At 39.5% G+C, this 16,943-nt stretch overlaps 1 protein-coding gene across 2 annotated transcripts in view; it reads right to left on the bottom strand.

Moving 5' to 3' along the window:
• Positions 1-16,943, bottom strand: part of gnas (GNAS complex locus) — a 311,904-nt gene that overhangs the window by 55,482 nt on the left and 239,479 nt on the right. The gene's annotated exons all lie outside the window — the stretch shown is intronic.

Raw genomic sequence — 16,943 nt, 5'->3', positions numbered from 1 at the left:
AATTAAGAAATCTAGTTTAGACTCAGATTAGGATGACGGAGGACACCCAATCCTACATTTTATCCAACACTTTGGTCTGAATAATGGAGCAAGTTCTACAATACCCATAATCACATGATCAAAAACTTCTTGGTATCAGGCTTTATTCCAGATATTGTATTTGGAGTTTATACAGTTCTGCCCTTATGCAATACTTCTGAAGTAACTATCTTTCTAACTGGAACGGTTACTTTTTTGGTGAAGGCAAGTGAGCTTCTTTCAAGCCAACCTGAGCTTGCAATGTTTTCTGTACTTGTCAGATGTTGGACTACCATCTCACAATGATAAAAATCACACAACACCAGGTTATAGTCCAACAGGTTTAATTGGAAGCACACTAGCTTTCAGACTGACGCGCCTTTATCAGGTGATAGTGGAGGGCTCGATCGTAACACAGAATTTACAGCTATATGGCTATAAATCCTGTGTTACGATCGAGCCCTCCACTATCACCTGATGAAGGAGCATCGCTCCGAAAGCTAGTGTGCTTCCAATTAAACCTGTTGGACTATAACCTGGTGTTGTGATTTTTAAACTTTGTACACCCCAGTCCAACACCGGCATCTCCAAATCATCTCTCAATGAAAGTGCGTACTGTTATCATCATCTATATTGTATAAGATTTAATTTAGATTGTATCTTAGTCTAGATGATATGGTCTACAAAACTCTCTCAAAATCAAATGAAAAGGACTTCATCCTAGGTTTTGGACGATAGCATTTTATTGTTGGGAAGATGCTCATTGCTGGCCAGATCACACCAAGATAGAGTGAATGCACTTTAAATAAAAAAATGGAGCTATGATTTCAATTTGTTATCCACGTATATTTTTCAACACTATAATAAATTGCACTGGCTAGATGATGATAACACACACAATGGATCTGTACCTTTGACATAAATTTTAAAACAAAAACAGAAAATAGTGGACAATCATAACAGTGAAGACAGCATTTCTCAAGACATACTCAGCATCTGCAGTTTTAAGTTTTTTTTGGTTCCAATCATAGAAGAATTATACAGTACAGGAGAGGCCCACAGCCTCAAATGTTCATCAAAATATATTTTAAAAGATTGTGAGGTTACCCAACTCTGAAGTCCAGGTTTCATTCTTGTAAACATACACTGGCCCGCCAAGGGCAATGTATTGTTTTTGAGGTGTGGTGCCCTGATCTGCCCAGGACTCCAAGTGGGGTCAAATTAGGGTTTTATGTGTAGTAGTACAAAAAAATTCTCTTGCTCAAAGACTTCAAGACCAGAAAAAAACTTATTGAAGAGATCCATTTCTACTTTGTGCAGGAATTTACTTAAAATCCACAGGTCACTGTAAAATTAAACTTTTAGAACAAATGGGACACAATCAAAATTCTTTTCATTTAAACAAAACATTTAGCCTCGTTTATCCCAACAGAAAGAGAAAAAAGATGTTGAGCTTAAGAAAATAAGTGGTGGCAACATCAGGAAAGCAGTTTTTAAACGGCTTATTCAGATTTTCAGCATATCTAAATCATAAGTCTTTCTTAGGCACATTGTAAGCAAGATTCTCTGCTCAACTCAACAACTTCCTACTGACATTTGGTTTTAGAAACACTTGGGTTAAGAATGTCATATAAATTTCTCTTGCAACAAGTAAAACAGCTTCACTAAACACCATAAGGGAACCCATTTCAAATTAAAATAGATCAGATTCCCTACATTGTGGAAACAAGCCCTTTGGCCCAACAAGTCCACACCAGCCCTCAAAAGAGTAACCCACCCAATGTGCCTAATACTATGGGCAATTTAGCATAGCCAATTCACCTAACCTACACATCCTTAGACTATGGGAGGAAACTGGAGCACCTGGAGGAAACCCACGCAGACACAGGGAGAACGTCTGTAAAGAGTTTGCACAGTCACCTGAGGCTGGAATCAAACCCAGGTCCCTGGCGCTGTGAGGCAGCAGTGCTCACCACTGAGCCACCGTGTTGCCTCTAACAGATAGAGTGAGAACAGAGACAGATCCGTCCCTGGGTGGTCTCAATCCACCACACTCTCGATTAACAGCCGAATGCACTTACAAATTATGCCACAGAGACTGGTCTAATTTAGTAAAGAATTAAACCAAAACTTGCAACATAAGCCAGGTCAAAGAACTGCAAACCCTATATTGCCATTGATTCAATCAGCGCTTTCAATACAGCACTAACGAATCCAACTCTTCTGGTCATATGAACAACTGGTGACCAGGAGACAGCAGAGATATTCGCATTTCTGGAAATAGATATTATGATATTTAGCAAGTTTGAAAATTTGGCCTTACGAAACACTATCTCCCAAACATCCAAATGCACTCCAATTTACCAGTACATCCAGATAATAACATATTTTGTTGAGGCTTACTAAAATGAACCATACTGCTGCAGTGTTGGCAGCAATATTTGTCTGTGCTGAATAGTCTCTTCTGGGAAATCAGGGAATCAGATTGGAAAAAAACACTAGGTGCCAAAGATTAAAAGGATTCAGAATGGATTCCAGACATTCTCACTGTCAGCCAAAAGCATGAAGTAACACTTCATTTTAAATACAAGATAATTTTCTTCAGGAAAAACACAGCTTGACTGGTTTTTCAATAGTAGAATATGTAATTTCACCAGTATTTGGTGTACATGTCTTGTTTGCATAGAAAGCAGCAAATGACCTGTGCAGGTAGAACTACAAACTATACATTCAATAGTGCAATGAACGGAATTTATTGGAATGAATAAAAGAGTTCATTGAAAAAAATACTGAAAAGGTTAAATGACAGTTAAATCAAAAAGAAATTTCTAGTTTTGAAAAAAAAACAGAATTTAGGACAATGTCTAAGATATTCCTTTTTTTTAAATGGTTCTTCTACTTTTTTGATCCCAGTGAGTTTTGATTTTGCCTTTACAGGCACCATAATTACTGCTATCTCTAATTAAGGAACGTGGGCAACAGCAAAGCAGCAAACAACACATTAGCACACCTTTCGTATTGTAATTAGTCTTATTGTAATGGTCACTGTATAGAATTGATGAGAAAATGTTTTGTCAAAGCTTTCCATCTTGCAATCATCATGGCAGATCATCAAAATGTCAATTCAAGTGGAAAACCAGCATTTATATTGTATATGCGGGGGGGGGGGGGGGGGGGGGGGGGGGGGAGACAGACAGACAGACAGAGAGAGAGACAGACAGAGAGAGAGAGAGACAGAGAGAGAGAGAGAGAGAGAGAGAAGAGAGTTGATTGGTCAGCAAGTGTACTCTGCTAGAGGTATTGCCATGCAGAAAATAACAGTCATCATGATTAACAGCCAATATCCTGGCTTTGCTTAAACTTTAAGCCAAACAGATTCACTCTGATTGGTCAGGGCACTAAAGAAATGAAACAACAAATGTCTCTTGCCCATTTTGTTGAGTGCATCATGTATTATGTAGTATACACTGTCTGTGCAATATATAACAATACAGCACACAGAAGTGCATCACACTTTGAGCCTGACTATCTTAAATTGGTGGTCAGTGTAGTTCTTCATATACTCAGGATCATCTAGGAAAATGTTGTCTAATTGCAGAATCCCATCTAATAATGGAAACAGTTGCAAGTTTTCCAAGTGAGAGCTAGTGGTCAATACCTTGTTTGCTGCAAACAACTAAAGGGATATATGTGCTTGATATGACCAAATTGTCTTTGGGACATACAGTCACAGGCATCGAAATTCATAGAACAATCATTTGCAGGTCAGGTAGAAATTTTTTTTATTTGATGGCAGCAACCAGTTAGTAGCAAAAAGTCTTGCTACTGTACTGTACAAGTTGCTCAAACATGAAATGTAAGATTTAACTGCATAAACTGTATAATTCAAATGATCTGAAATCGCCATTTTGTTCGGATATGTTGCTCGATTCAAATTACTGGATAATTTGAATTCACTTCCGATCTTAACTGAAGAGAGTATCGGGGTAGATTGTATACAAGTCAACATTCTGCTCAGATTAGACATTCATAAGTTAGTATTGAGCAAATGTAGTTGTTAAAAAATTAATGATTAATATAGCTGCTTAATTTTTTGAGAGTTTACAACTCATCTGCATCACAGAAAATCTTGCAAATTTTATTTTACAAGAAGACTAAAGAATCTAAGTCAGGTAGGATCCTTTTCCAACAACAAAACAAAGTTTTTCTTCTGTTTGCATTTCTGCTGGTCATTGATATTATCTGTAGGTGCTTTTGTAGTTAAGTCATTGTAGAATGGCAACAGTAACTCAACTAATCCATACACCTTTCCCTCCTCAATAGCCTGACAGTATTTTCTCTTCAAAGGCTTAACCAATTCCATTTTAAAAATCAATGTTGAATTTGAGTCCAATAAGAACAGTTCATATCCATCTACCATGTATAGATCCCTTTGTGAGCATGTGACTAAATCTCCTTTTAAGCCTCTCTTTTCCAAGTATAACATCCCCAGGTTCTCTAAATCACCTATTTAATTCAGTCCTTCATCTCTGGAATCATTCTCATAAAATCATTTCCACTCTCTCTCCACTGCCTTCACATAGTATTCTGATAAATTCTTAAGATTATGGTGGAGGTCTTAAAACTGATTATTTCTTAGCATTTCACATCTTTGATAAAACCTCAAATGCTATTTACGTTTTAGACCCTTATCTGCCCCACATATATCCTGGAAACTTACTCCAAAACTCTTCTCTTCCAAAGCCGACTTGCATTCAGAATAGAAATGCCACAACTAATTGTTTTTAAACTACTGTTACTTCGTTTATGAACAGAATTCAATCTGCCATCAGTTAAACTGTTTCCTCAATGTTATCAGTATCAATTTTTCTGATTCTTTAAAGATATGGTATACCTCTCATTTTGGATTGATAGAAGAGTACACTTGGCATAAATCAGTTTAATGGTCAGAAAAACGTCAACAAACGTCAATATATCACAGGTGGCAGTTGGGGATCAACCATCCAAAATATCTAATTGCTTTCACCACTGAATACTAAGTTTGTACATGGATATTGTATGAACTATTACTTATTTTTAACGTTTACTTAAAGAAATAAAATGCACCTTAACCTGCACACAAAATCTGAGATTTGTAACTGGAGACAATTCATAGATTCAGTTTACAGATTACAGCGCAGAAATGGCCTTTCGGCCCAACAAATCTGAACCAACATAAATCCCACTAAATGTACACTAATCCCAATTTCCTGCACTTGTCCTATATCCTTGAATGTTGTGATATTTTAAGAATTCAACCAATTTTTTTTTGAAAAGGGTTGGAAGGTTTCCACTACCTCCTCAGGCAGTGTATTCTAGATACCCACCACCCGAGTGAAAACATTTTTTCCAAATCCCCTGTAAATTTCCTACCCCTCTCCCTAAAACTATGATCTCTTGTGATTAACACCTCAACCATGGGGAACAGCTGTTCTCTATTCACCCCGTCCAAACCTTTTATAATCTTATGTACGTCAATTATATTTCCCCACAGTTTTCTCTGCTCTAAAGAAAATAATCCAAGCCCATTTAGTTTCTCCTTATTGCTCAATTTCTCCAACCCAGCAACATCCTGTTGAACCTCCCTCTGTACTCCTTCTCGTGCAGCCACATCCTTCCTGCAGTGATGTGATCAGTTGTAGTCTGACCAACACTGTACAATTCCAACATTACTTTCTTACTCTTAAACTATATCACAATTGATGAAAACAAATGTCCCATGTGTTCTGCTGACTTCAGGGATCTGTCAGTAATTACCCTAAGAACGCATATGTCCCTCTAAGCTACCCAGTGTCCTGCTATACATTAATTACTGCCTCATTTAGTTTCTTCTTCCAAAGCGCGCTTCACATTTATCAGGGTTAAATGCCATCTACCCCCGTCAACCCATCTGACCAACCCATCTATATCTTCCTGTAACCTACAGCCATCTTCTTCACTATTAACCACTCTACCAATCTTGATGATACATGCAAATTTGCTTAACATTCCCTCCACATTTTCACCTGTATCATTTATGTATATAACCAACAATAAGACTCCCCCGTTACAGATCCATGCAGTACACTGCTGGACGCATGCCTCCAGTCACTCAAACAGCCTTCTACCACTGCCCTTTGTATCCTATTACAAAGTCAGTTTCTGATCCACCTCACCAGGATTCCCTCAACGCCATGTGCTTTAACCGTCTCAGATTCTCACGTGGAAGCGTGCCAAAGACTTTGCTAAAATCTATGTCAACTACATCAATTGAACTTCCCTCATCCACACACAATCATATTTTCAAAAAGTTCCTACAAATTTGCTAGGCATGACCTCTCTTCGACAAAGCCATGCTGAGTTTCTCTACCACTAGTGTGAGACTCACTGGTCTCTTAATTTCCTGCTTCATCTCTACCACCCTTCTTGCAAAGTGGAACACAAGCCATCCTCCAGTCCTCTGGCACTTCCCCAGTGGCCAATGAGGAATTAAGAATTTGCATCAGAGCCCCTGCAATCTCCTGCCTCACCTTCCATAGCAGCCAGGGATGCAATTCATCTGGACCAGGGAATGTGTCAATTTTTAAGCCTGACAGAGCCTCCAATATCACCTCATTTCCTATGTCAAACTGCAAGCTACTCTCACTCCCTTTTCCAGAATTGTGTACCCACATTCTCGTTTCCCAGGATGCAGATTGAAGTACTCATTTCATACCAGTCCAAATCCTGCACCTTGGTCCCGAACAGACTTTCCTGGTTAACCTCTTCCCTTTAATGTGTTTATAAAATATCTTAGGATTCTCCCTAATCCTGCTCAAAAGTCCATTTCTCCAGGACTTTAGGTCGTCATGCTGTGGCTGTACAGGACATTGGTTAGGCCACTTTTGGAATACTGTATGCAATTCTGATCTCTTGCCTATTGGAAGGATGTTGTGAAACTTGAAAGGGTTCCGAAGAGATTTACAAACACATAGCCAAGGTTGGAGGGTTTGAGCTATACAGAGAGGCTGAGACTTTTTTCCCCCTGGAGTGTTGGAGGCTCAGAAATGACCTTTAGAGGTTTATAAAATCATGAGGGGCATGGATAGGGCAAAGAGACAAGGTTTTCTCCCTGGGTTGGGCAAGTCCAGAACTGGAGGGCATAGGTTTAGGGCAAGAGGGTAAAGATTTGAGAGAGAGTTAAGGGCAACTTTTTCATGCAAAGAGTGGTGCATGTATGAAATGAAGTACCAGAGCAAGTGATGGCAGCTTGTACAATTGCAACACTTAAAAGGCATCTGGATGGGGTTTATGAATAGGAAGGGTTTGGAGGGATATGGGCCAAGTGCTGGCAAATGGGACTAGACTAATTTCGGATATCTGGTTTGCATGGATGAGTCAGACTGAAAAGTCTGTTTCCGTGCTGTACATTTCTAGATCTCTATGACCTTGGTACAACACTTGATCTTATTTTTCCCTTCAAACATGGACTTTTAGTCCTGCTATTATAGATTAATCCCATTAGTTTGCAGACTAGGATCAGTTGAATCACATGGTACTGCTAACACTCCTGCCCAGCCAAGCAAGCACACACTGTACTCTTATCAAAATAATAATTTGCTCCTTTAAATGCCAATACTTTTGCAGATAAAGTGCCATTTAATAACTTCAGCTTGAGATACACATGATCACCAATTTATTGAATATTACCTTCCCAATTTTATTCATGTTTGCAGATGTTAACACCTCAAAATGTAGGGAAGAATATGTCAGCAAAAGAAAACCTGCATAATTACTATATAGCTGGAAATTATTTGCTAGTTACATCCATGGGAATTTCTCTAGATTCAGTTGAAACTAATTATGCTGTCAGTTAGCTTGCTAACCCTTACTGCATGCGTTACTCAAAGGAATTTAAGACAAGCAGTTACCAGCTCTGGTGTGTTCATACCATTACTGCACTAAATCTGAGGCTCTTTTAAAGAAACCTTGAACAGATGCTTTTCTAAATTCAAAAAATGGAATAAATAAAGCACATTTGTGTTTCAGCTGTTAGTGATACAGTATGGAAACAGATCCTCCAGTCCACTCATCTACACTGACCAGACATTCCAATCTGACCTCGTCCCATTTGCCAGCATTTAACCCATAATCTTCCTATTCATACACCCACATCCAGCTGCCTTTACATGTTGTAATTGTACTCACCTCTGTTGGGTTATGCAACTACCCAAACTGGGAATCAGGGTGAGAAAAAATATTTATTCCAACAAAGTACAACATTACAAGTTTTAATCAGAAGTACAGGCACCAGTCAAAGCTTTAAAGACATTTAATTTTAACTACAACAATGGATATAATTAGTTCTTTTACTGGCAAGATAAGAAGAACACAGAGTACTGCTAACAAATCCATGTTTCCAAAGGTACCTGCATGCTGGACATACAAGCTCTACATTAGTATATTCATCAGGGATCAAATCATTGAGACGTTCTAGAGGCACTGCTTCTCTATGAATTATGTGCAAATGCATGTTAAAAGTGCAGAATTCCTGTGACACCATTTTCCTTGCTTTTTATGAACATTCTCTAACCAGTTGGAGTAGCATATCCACAACTGATCCCACTTACTCTTTTCTGCTTAATAACTAAGTCAGTTAAACGTCATTGAAGAACAGATATAGCAAATATCTCAATGATTTGAGCTAATCATTTAGGACTTTAGAATGCCATTTGGGCAACCAGATCACAGTAAAGTCAATAAAAAAAACAATCCCAAAAGATTTTATTGCAAAAGTTTTTTTTTAAATCATTTTTTGAATGCATAAATTCTTGATTGGCATCTGTAATGTGTCTCACTGTAAAAATGGGTCACCTGCAATTACAGTAATGTATTGGTCAGGTAACAATTTCTTTTGGGAACATAGAAACACATGTATGCAGCCTCTCATGCCAGTTCCACCAATAGTTCATAGCTACTATACCTCTCTGCCATACTAACTCAGCTATGTTGTATATCCCTTGAAATCCTTATGCAGTAGAAATCTATTGAATTCAGTCCTAAAAATTTCAAATGACCAAGCATTCATGTTTTTTTGGTTTTTTTTTGGGGGGGGGGGGGGGGGCAGAGTACAATCCAAATCTTCTGTACATTTTAAATGGAAAAAGTACTTCTTGATTTTACTCTTCAATGGCCTAATGCTAATATTATATTATATTGTTCTGCATTCCCCCACCAGAAGAATTTCTCTGCATTTATCTTAAATACCACCCTTTTAAATGTCTCAAACAGATCAGCACTCATCTATTTCAACTCAAGCTGATACAAAAAAAAGCTTATGCAAGCTGTGCTCATAATTAACAGATTAAATCCTCATACTATTCTCATGAACCTGAGCTATACTTCTGATATATTTTTGAGGGGCATGGCTCTCAAATTTGAACCTGACACATTTAGGTGAGTTGATCAAGGCGATGGAACATTGAAATATCACTGTTTTCAATAAGACCAACATTCCATGAGTGTTTTTGATTACTTTTTTCTCCCTTGTGCAATCCAAACTGTTAACAGTCCAATGGATTTTTCGGGGCTTGTTACTGTTCTCAAGTTTAATTTTTGGTCATAATTTCTGAAAGCAGACTCAGCTCCTCTGTAATGAAATCTACGCTCCTGTTCTTTGCTGCACCAACTTAAGGCAACACAGGTACAATTATGATCACGGATAAGTAAACTTGTTATTGCGCACACAACTTAGCGTGGTGTACCAGCGTGCAAACTTCACAGATTATGCCACTTTGATCAGTAGTTTACCCAGTTCAAACTATAACAAAAAATTTTCTTGAAGAAAATAACAATGATTCAGCAGCACAATACTGACATAAAAATGCAAATAATTCATAGAGGTAATTGACTCTTTCAAATATTAGACTTGCATATTATGGAAATTCGACGTTTCGGGCATAAGCCCTTCTTCAGGAAACATCGAATTTCCTGTTCCTTGAATGCTGCCTGACCTGCTGCGCTTTTCCAGCAACACATTTTCAGCTCTGATCTCCAGCATCTGCAGACCTCACTTTCTCCTCTTTGCATGGTTATACCAATCAAGACAAATGCTGCTTTCTGATCTTCCTTCAAATTATTTGATGAATCAGGTGCGTCTTCTCTTGCTCCTTGGCAACAGCATATACTTTCAAAGTCAAAGTCAATCTCTTGGGAAGAACACAAGCTTCAAATACTCAAAGTTCAACATGTTCCAAAGATTTACTCAGCATTCAGACCACTATAAAAAATTTGCCTTACACAACTGATTGCCTTTGAAGAAAACTGTCAATCGTGGTGACAGAAAAAACAAACTGCCTACACCTGCACAATTAAATACAATAATTCTTTGCAATGCTCACAGGCAAAACAAACAATGGCAATTCAATCCACTTGCCAGAGATTTACTTCAGTTCCTATGGTGTAGGAATCAAATCACGAGATCAAAGCACACTGTCAATAATTAAATCTTAATCAAAGAAAATTTGCTTTTTCTTGCATGGTTTTATGGGTAAATAAAGACAAGGGAACAAGTGACAGATGAGACAGAATCACATGAAGCACGTGGACAGCGGAATAGTGAATGAAAATATTAAGAGGTTAGGGGAGAAATGAACAAAAATTTAATGCCAGCAAAGATGAGCTATTACATCGTCAAGAAAGAAAATAGTAAAATATTTTACAGACATCAACAAAATGTCTAATGGTAATAGGAACACTAAGAGATGACCATGATAATATGACGCAGATACATATCATTATTCAAATTTCATATTAAAAAGATAAGCAAAAAGATATATATGATGACAGAATAAAGCAATTATTACATTTAAAATAGATTTAAACTAAACCATAAGAGGATAAAGTCCAGACTAGACAGAGTGCAGCCATGTAATTTAAAATACAGAGGAACCTCGATTATCTGAATATCAATTATCTGAATATCAGATTATCCGAAGGAGATCGAGGTCCTGACAGAAGCATTACATCAAAGAGGTGTTTCCAACACTGATCGCGTCTTTTGTTTATGGTGATTAAAAATGAACTCGGCTTACTGAAATGCTGACGAGAACAGTCCTGAACATCGATGGGAGCCCAGGCATTGTCTCCAAATGACTGACTAAGCAAAAGTGAGGACTGCAGATGCTGGAAATCAGAATCTAGATTAGAGTGGTGCTAGAAAGGCACAACAGGTCAGGGAGCAGCCGAGGAGTAGGAAAATCAACGTTTTGGGCAAAAGCCTTTCATCAGACTGAAAGCAGGGAGCTGCCAGGGTGGAGAGATAAATGGGATGGAGTGGGGCTGGGGAGAAGGTGGCAAGGAGTACAATGGGTGGATGGAGGTGGGGATAATGGTGATAGGTGAGAGAGGAGGGTGGAGCGGATAGATGGGATGCCATGGGGTTGAAATGTTCCGAGGTGGAAGATGAGGCGTTCTTCCTCCAGGTGTCGGGTGGTGAGGGAGTGGCAGTGGAGGCGGCCCAGGTCCTGCATGTCCTTGTCCGGGGGGGGGGGGGGGGTTCTATCCTTGTTACGGTTGGAGGGGTGGGGTTTGAGGGCAGAGGTGCGGGATGTGGATGAGATGTGCTGGAGGGCATCTTCAACCACGTGGGAAGGGACATTGCAGTCTTTAAAGGAAGAGGCCATCTGCTGGGCTCTGTGGTGGAACTGGGCCTCCTGGGAGCAGATACGGCGGAGGAATTGGGAATACAGGAGAGCATTTTTGCATGAGGTAGGTGGGAAGAGGTGGAATCCAGGTAGCTGTGGGAGTCAGTGGGTTTGTAAAAAATGTCAGTGTCAAGTCGTTCGTCATTGATGGAGATGGAGGGGTCCAGGAAGGGTAGGGAGGTGTCAGAGATGGTCCAGCTGAAATTAGGGTCAGGGTGGAATGTGTTGGTGAAGTTGATGAATTGCTCGACCTCCTCATGGGAGCATGAGATGACACTGATGCAGTCATCAATGTAGCAGAAGAGGTGGTGCCAGTGTAACCATAGAAGATGGACTGTTCTACATAGCCAAAGCGCCAGGCATAGCTGGTGCCCATGGCTACCCCTTTGGTCTGGAAGGGTACATTTGCGAATGTCAGGAGAGGAAAAAACGGAGGGCTTGGAGGCCCTGGTCATGGTGGATGGAGGTGTGGAGGGACTGGATGTCCATGGTGAAGATGTGGCGTTGGGAATCAGGGAATTAGAAGTCTTGGAGGAGGTGGACGGCGTGGGTGGTGGGGAGATGGAGAGAGGGAACAATATTGAGGCAGGTGGAGATGAGTTCGGTGGGACAGAAGCATGCTGAGACAATGGATCGGCCAGGGTGGTCAGGTTTGTGGATCTTGGGATGGAGGTAGAATTGGGCAATGGGGGGTTCCTAGACTGCGAGGTTGGAAGCTGTGGGTAGGAGATCTCCTGAGGTGATGAGGTTGTCTATGCTCTGGAAGATGGTGATTTGGCAATGTGGGGCGAGGGGTGTGTGTGTGTGTGTGTGTGTGTGTGTGTGTGTGTGTGTCATGGTTGAGGGGGCAGCGGGAGGAGGTGTCTTAGTGTTGGCAATGCTGCCTCACAGAACCAGGATTCACTTTTACCCTCAATCTGTGTGGAATTTACATATTCTCCCTTTCTCTTTATAGGTTTCCTCCAAATGGCTGCCTGCTGTGTCTCACTCTTCTCCTCTACCCCCTCATACAGATCAAAAGGTGGAACCTGACAAAAAGTTGCAGTAACAAGTTGTGTGTGCACGTGTTTATTTGCTATTTGGAGTGCCATACTATGAAAAAATATATAGAAGCACTAGAATGTGCAAAGACTCATGAGAGTTATGTTAGAAATATATAGGTTTACATATCTGGAAAGTACTGACAGGCTGACAGTCTTTTCTCTTGAAAAAAACAGTGATCTAATGGAGGTCTTTAAAAAAAATTAGCTTTTATTTGTTCTATATTTCTTTTTGTGGGAAAGAGCACTAGAGGTCATTAGTTGGTCACCAAGAAATTTAATAGGGAATTCAGAAGCAACCTCTTCATCCAAAGAGCGAAAATGTTGAAAATGCAACCACCGGAAATGGTTAAAACAAATCGTTCTCATGCATTTAAGGGGAAGCCAGAAAAACACGTGAAGATGATGGTACGAGGGGGTAATGGTGATAAATTTGCTTGAGAAAAGATAGGAGCTCCATGAATGAAGCACGAAACACTGATACGGACTATTTGGGCTGAATGATTTGTGTCTGTATTAAGTGTAAGGTTCAATATTCTAACTATTACTGCATTTCAATACCAAACAACCAACTGGAACACCCAAATGTAAATAACGCCTTAATGAGACTCTCATGGGGCATAACAGCAAGCAATTCAATAAACACAGACTGTAAGGGCAGGATGTCCCCTTCTTTGCTATTTTCACATTATTTATGGGCTCAGAAGGATTATGTACAATCAGAATTGCTTAGGTGTTTGCAAGGAGGTAGTAACCAGTATTCAGGACAGCATCTTTTAAAAAAAAGCATGAGGCGCGCGAGGAGGAGCAAGCTATTTGGTCTTTCAAGTTTAGTCTGCCATTCAAAATGATAGTGGTTGATTCTGTATCTCACTGCCATATTCCCTCTTTTACCTTAAATTCATGGATGCTTTTCATACCTTTTTCTTGAACATATTTAGTGACTTGGCCTGCACAGATTTCTAGAGGCAATAAGTTCAACAGTTCACTACCCTATGAATGAGGAAAATGTCCTCATTTAGAGTTCCAAGTGACATACCCCATATCCTGAGATAGTGACCCTTGGTTATACACTCCCCAACCAAGGAAAATTTCCTCCTTGCATCCGCAATTATCCTTTTAAACATAACTGAAATAGACGTGGTCTAACATAGCCATCCTTGGCTGCACACTCTCAAGTAAAGCTTTCTTAGGCAGGAAGTCCAAAACAGCAAGCAACACTCCAGATGCAGTCTCACCAAGGTTCGGTATAACTGCACTAAGAAATCCTTATTTCTGAAATCAAATCTTCTTATGGCCCAGCAAACTACTGAACCATGCAACTTTGACCAAAGACCAGGTTTCTAAGCATGCTCCACACATTAGCACCACCATGATTACATAGTTAGCTTCTCAAAAATTAATGATGTAAGCTAATTATGCTGTGTCTGAAGAGTCAGTCGACTCAAAACATTAACTCTGCTTTCTTTCCACAGATGCTGTCAGGCCCACTGAATTTCACCATCAATTTATTCAGATTTCAAACATCTGCAGTTCTTTATTAAATCTAATTATAATGGTACTTGTATTTCTTCTAAGTCTCCCTTTCTATCACATATCTCAAAAGGATAAGATTAATAAATATTTAAAAGGGGCAAAAATTGACCAATGTCTTTGTGGTAAACATCCACGAATAGGTAAGGAAGTACTGAAAACATAGCATTCCAAATCAAAAGCTCACAGACACACAGAGCTCTCTAGAACATGCAAGGGTATGCAAAATAGTCCAATTTCTTTCACATACTTTCAACAATAAACTTTTCCTAACTAAATTACCTGTTTTTGGCAGCTTGACAAGTATAGCAAGATTTTCAGTGCATGCTGAATTTGGAGCATATGTAGCCAGAGAATATTTGGCCCTATCTTTTTTCTTTACATAATATTAAACAGCACACTCGCTAGCTGGCTCCTCAACACAGCACCAGAAACTAATGCCCAACATACTCCAGAAATGTAGCCTTCACAGTTTTCGTGTTTAATTGGTTTATCCACATGCAGACTGAAGACAACCATTATGGCTGGGCTGCCCATGCTACCCGCTATTCTCAACACCTGATTAATACCATGGTCTGCACTGACACTACTATTTGGTGGCCTACAACTAACTCTAATCAATTTCTGTTGCACCTTGCCATTTATTAGTTTCACACAAGCAGGTTCCACATATTGTTCTTCTGATAGGAGATCCTCCCTTATTAATATACTAATCCTATCCCTTATCAGTAACACTCCAATTCCTTTTCCATCCTTCCTAGTTGAATATCCTCGAATATTCAGTTCTCAGCCCTGGTCACCATGCAGCCATGTTTCTGTAATGGCAACTGGATCAGACCCAAATATATCTGTTAATACCTCGATCATTTACATTCTTGTGAACGCTGTGTGCATTTAGTCAGACTGCCCTTAACTATGTCATTTTGACTTCATTGCAATTTTGAAGCAATCAATATTTGGCTGTTTTTTTTCTACCTTCCTAGCATATTTTCTCCTGTCTCCCTAGTATCTTTTGGACTTGCACTTTCAGTTACGTGCGGTATGTCAAGCTTGTAATGATTTAAGACGACTGTACCACAAGCCCACTTGTAGCCTGCTTCCAGCACACTGCAGGGATGCTCCCTTTGACTGTCCCCTCCTATCATGACTTCAGGATTTCTCCTCTCCTTTATAGTAAAGCTGCTATAAATAAGTTCTCACCATTTTTGGCTCTGCCTCTAGTTTAAATAAACATTTTGTAGAAGGGAATTTTCAGATATGTTCACATAAGTGAATAGTCTGCACAGACCAACCTGCTCAATGCAGCAGACATCAGACAAAGCATTGCCCAATTCAAATCTAAAGGCCTAAGTAGTATGCACATTACAGTCAAATCCAGTTTTGTTCACTCATATTTCACACATTTGTAGGTCTTTTCCCTGAGGATGTTACTGGATGTCTCACTGGGAGAGATCCAAGTGACTAGGGAGAATGAATAAAGGAAATTAACATTAGTTGAAAGACTGTGCTGCAGAAAAGCTGATAAATCTGGGTCTTTATCCTGGAGAGTTGAGAAAAACAATGCACTGGGGATTATCTTCCAAAAGTTCTCTAGATTCTGGAATTATCCCTGTAGATTGAAAGATGGCAAATGTTATTCCACTATAAAAGAAATGCCGGAGACAAAACAGCTAATGACCGACACGTTAGTCTTAACTAGTAGTAGGGTAACTATTAAAATTTGTAAATATGATAGGATAAACACCAGGCTGACAGTGATCTGATTAAACATGGTTTTGAAATAGTATTTGATAGATGTTTTTGTGTTTTTGAAGATGATACGACAAAATTGATAAAAAGAGAACAGATGGACATGGTGTACTTAGTTATTTCAGAAGGTTTTGATTAGCATTGTCCCCAAGAGACTGATTAGAAAGGTTAAAGTAAATGAGATAGGAGGTAATGTACTAGCATGATGGCTAACAGATAGAAACAGAATAGGAATGAACTGGTCTCAAGTTGTCAGGTTGCTTTTAATGATGTATCGCAAAGAATCCATACTTGGGCCCCAGCTGTTCACCGTATATATATCAAGGATTTGGAGTTGGGAACCAAATGTACTATTTCCAAATTTGTGGATGACAAAGTGATTTGGGAATGAATGTTGCGAGGATGATGTAAAGCAGTTTCATGGGAATTTAAATGGGCAAGAATATGGCAGATGGAATATCATGTTAAAAAATGTAGGTTATCCACTTTGGTAGCAGAAACAGACATGCAGAGTATTTCTCAAATGGTAAGAGGTTAGAAATGATCAAATGTACAAAGGGACCGGAGTATCCTTGTTGCATTAGTCTACTCTCAATCATCAGTAATATTACAGAATGCGTCATCAACTACTAAGCAGCACCTGCTCAGTGACACCCAGTTTGGGTTCAGCCAGGGCCACTCAGCTCCTGGCCTCATTACAGCCTCCGTTCAAACATGGACAAAAGAGCTGAATTCCAGAGGGGAGGTACGACTGACTGCCCTTGACTTGAAGGCTGCAGTTGATTGACTGTGGCACCAAGGAGCCCAAGAAAACAGAAATCAGTTCATCATCATACCTGACAAATAGGAAGCTGGTTGTGGTTGTTGGAGGTCAGTCATCTCAGCTCCAAGACATCTCTGC

Source organism: Hemiscyllium ocellatum, chromosome 15 (genome assembly GCF_020745735.1).
Source record: "Hemiscyllium ocellatum isolate sHemOce1 chromosome 15, sHemOce1.pat.X.cur, whole genome shotgun sequence".
NCBI lineage: Eukaryota > Metazoa > Chordata > Chondrichthyes > Orectolobiformes > Hemiscylliidae > Hemiscyllium > Hemiscyllium ocellatum.
This window is presented reverse-complemented; position numbering and strand designations above follow the sequence as displayed.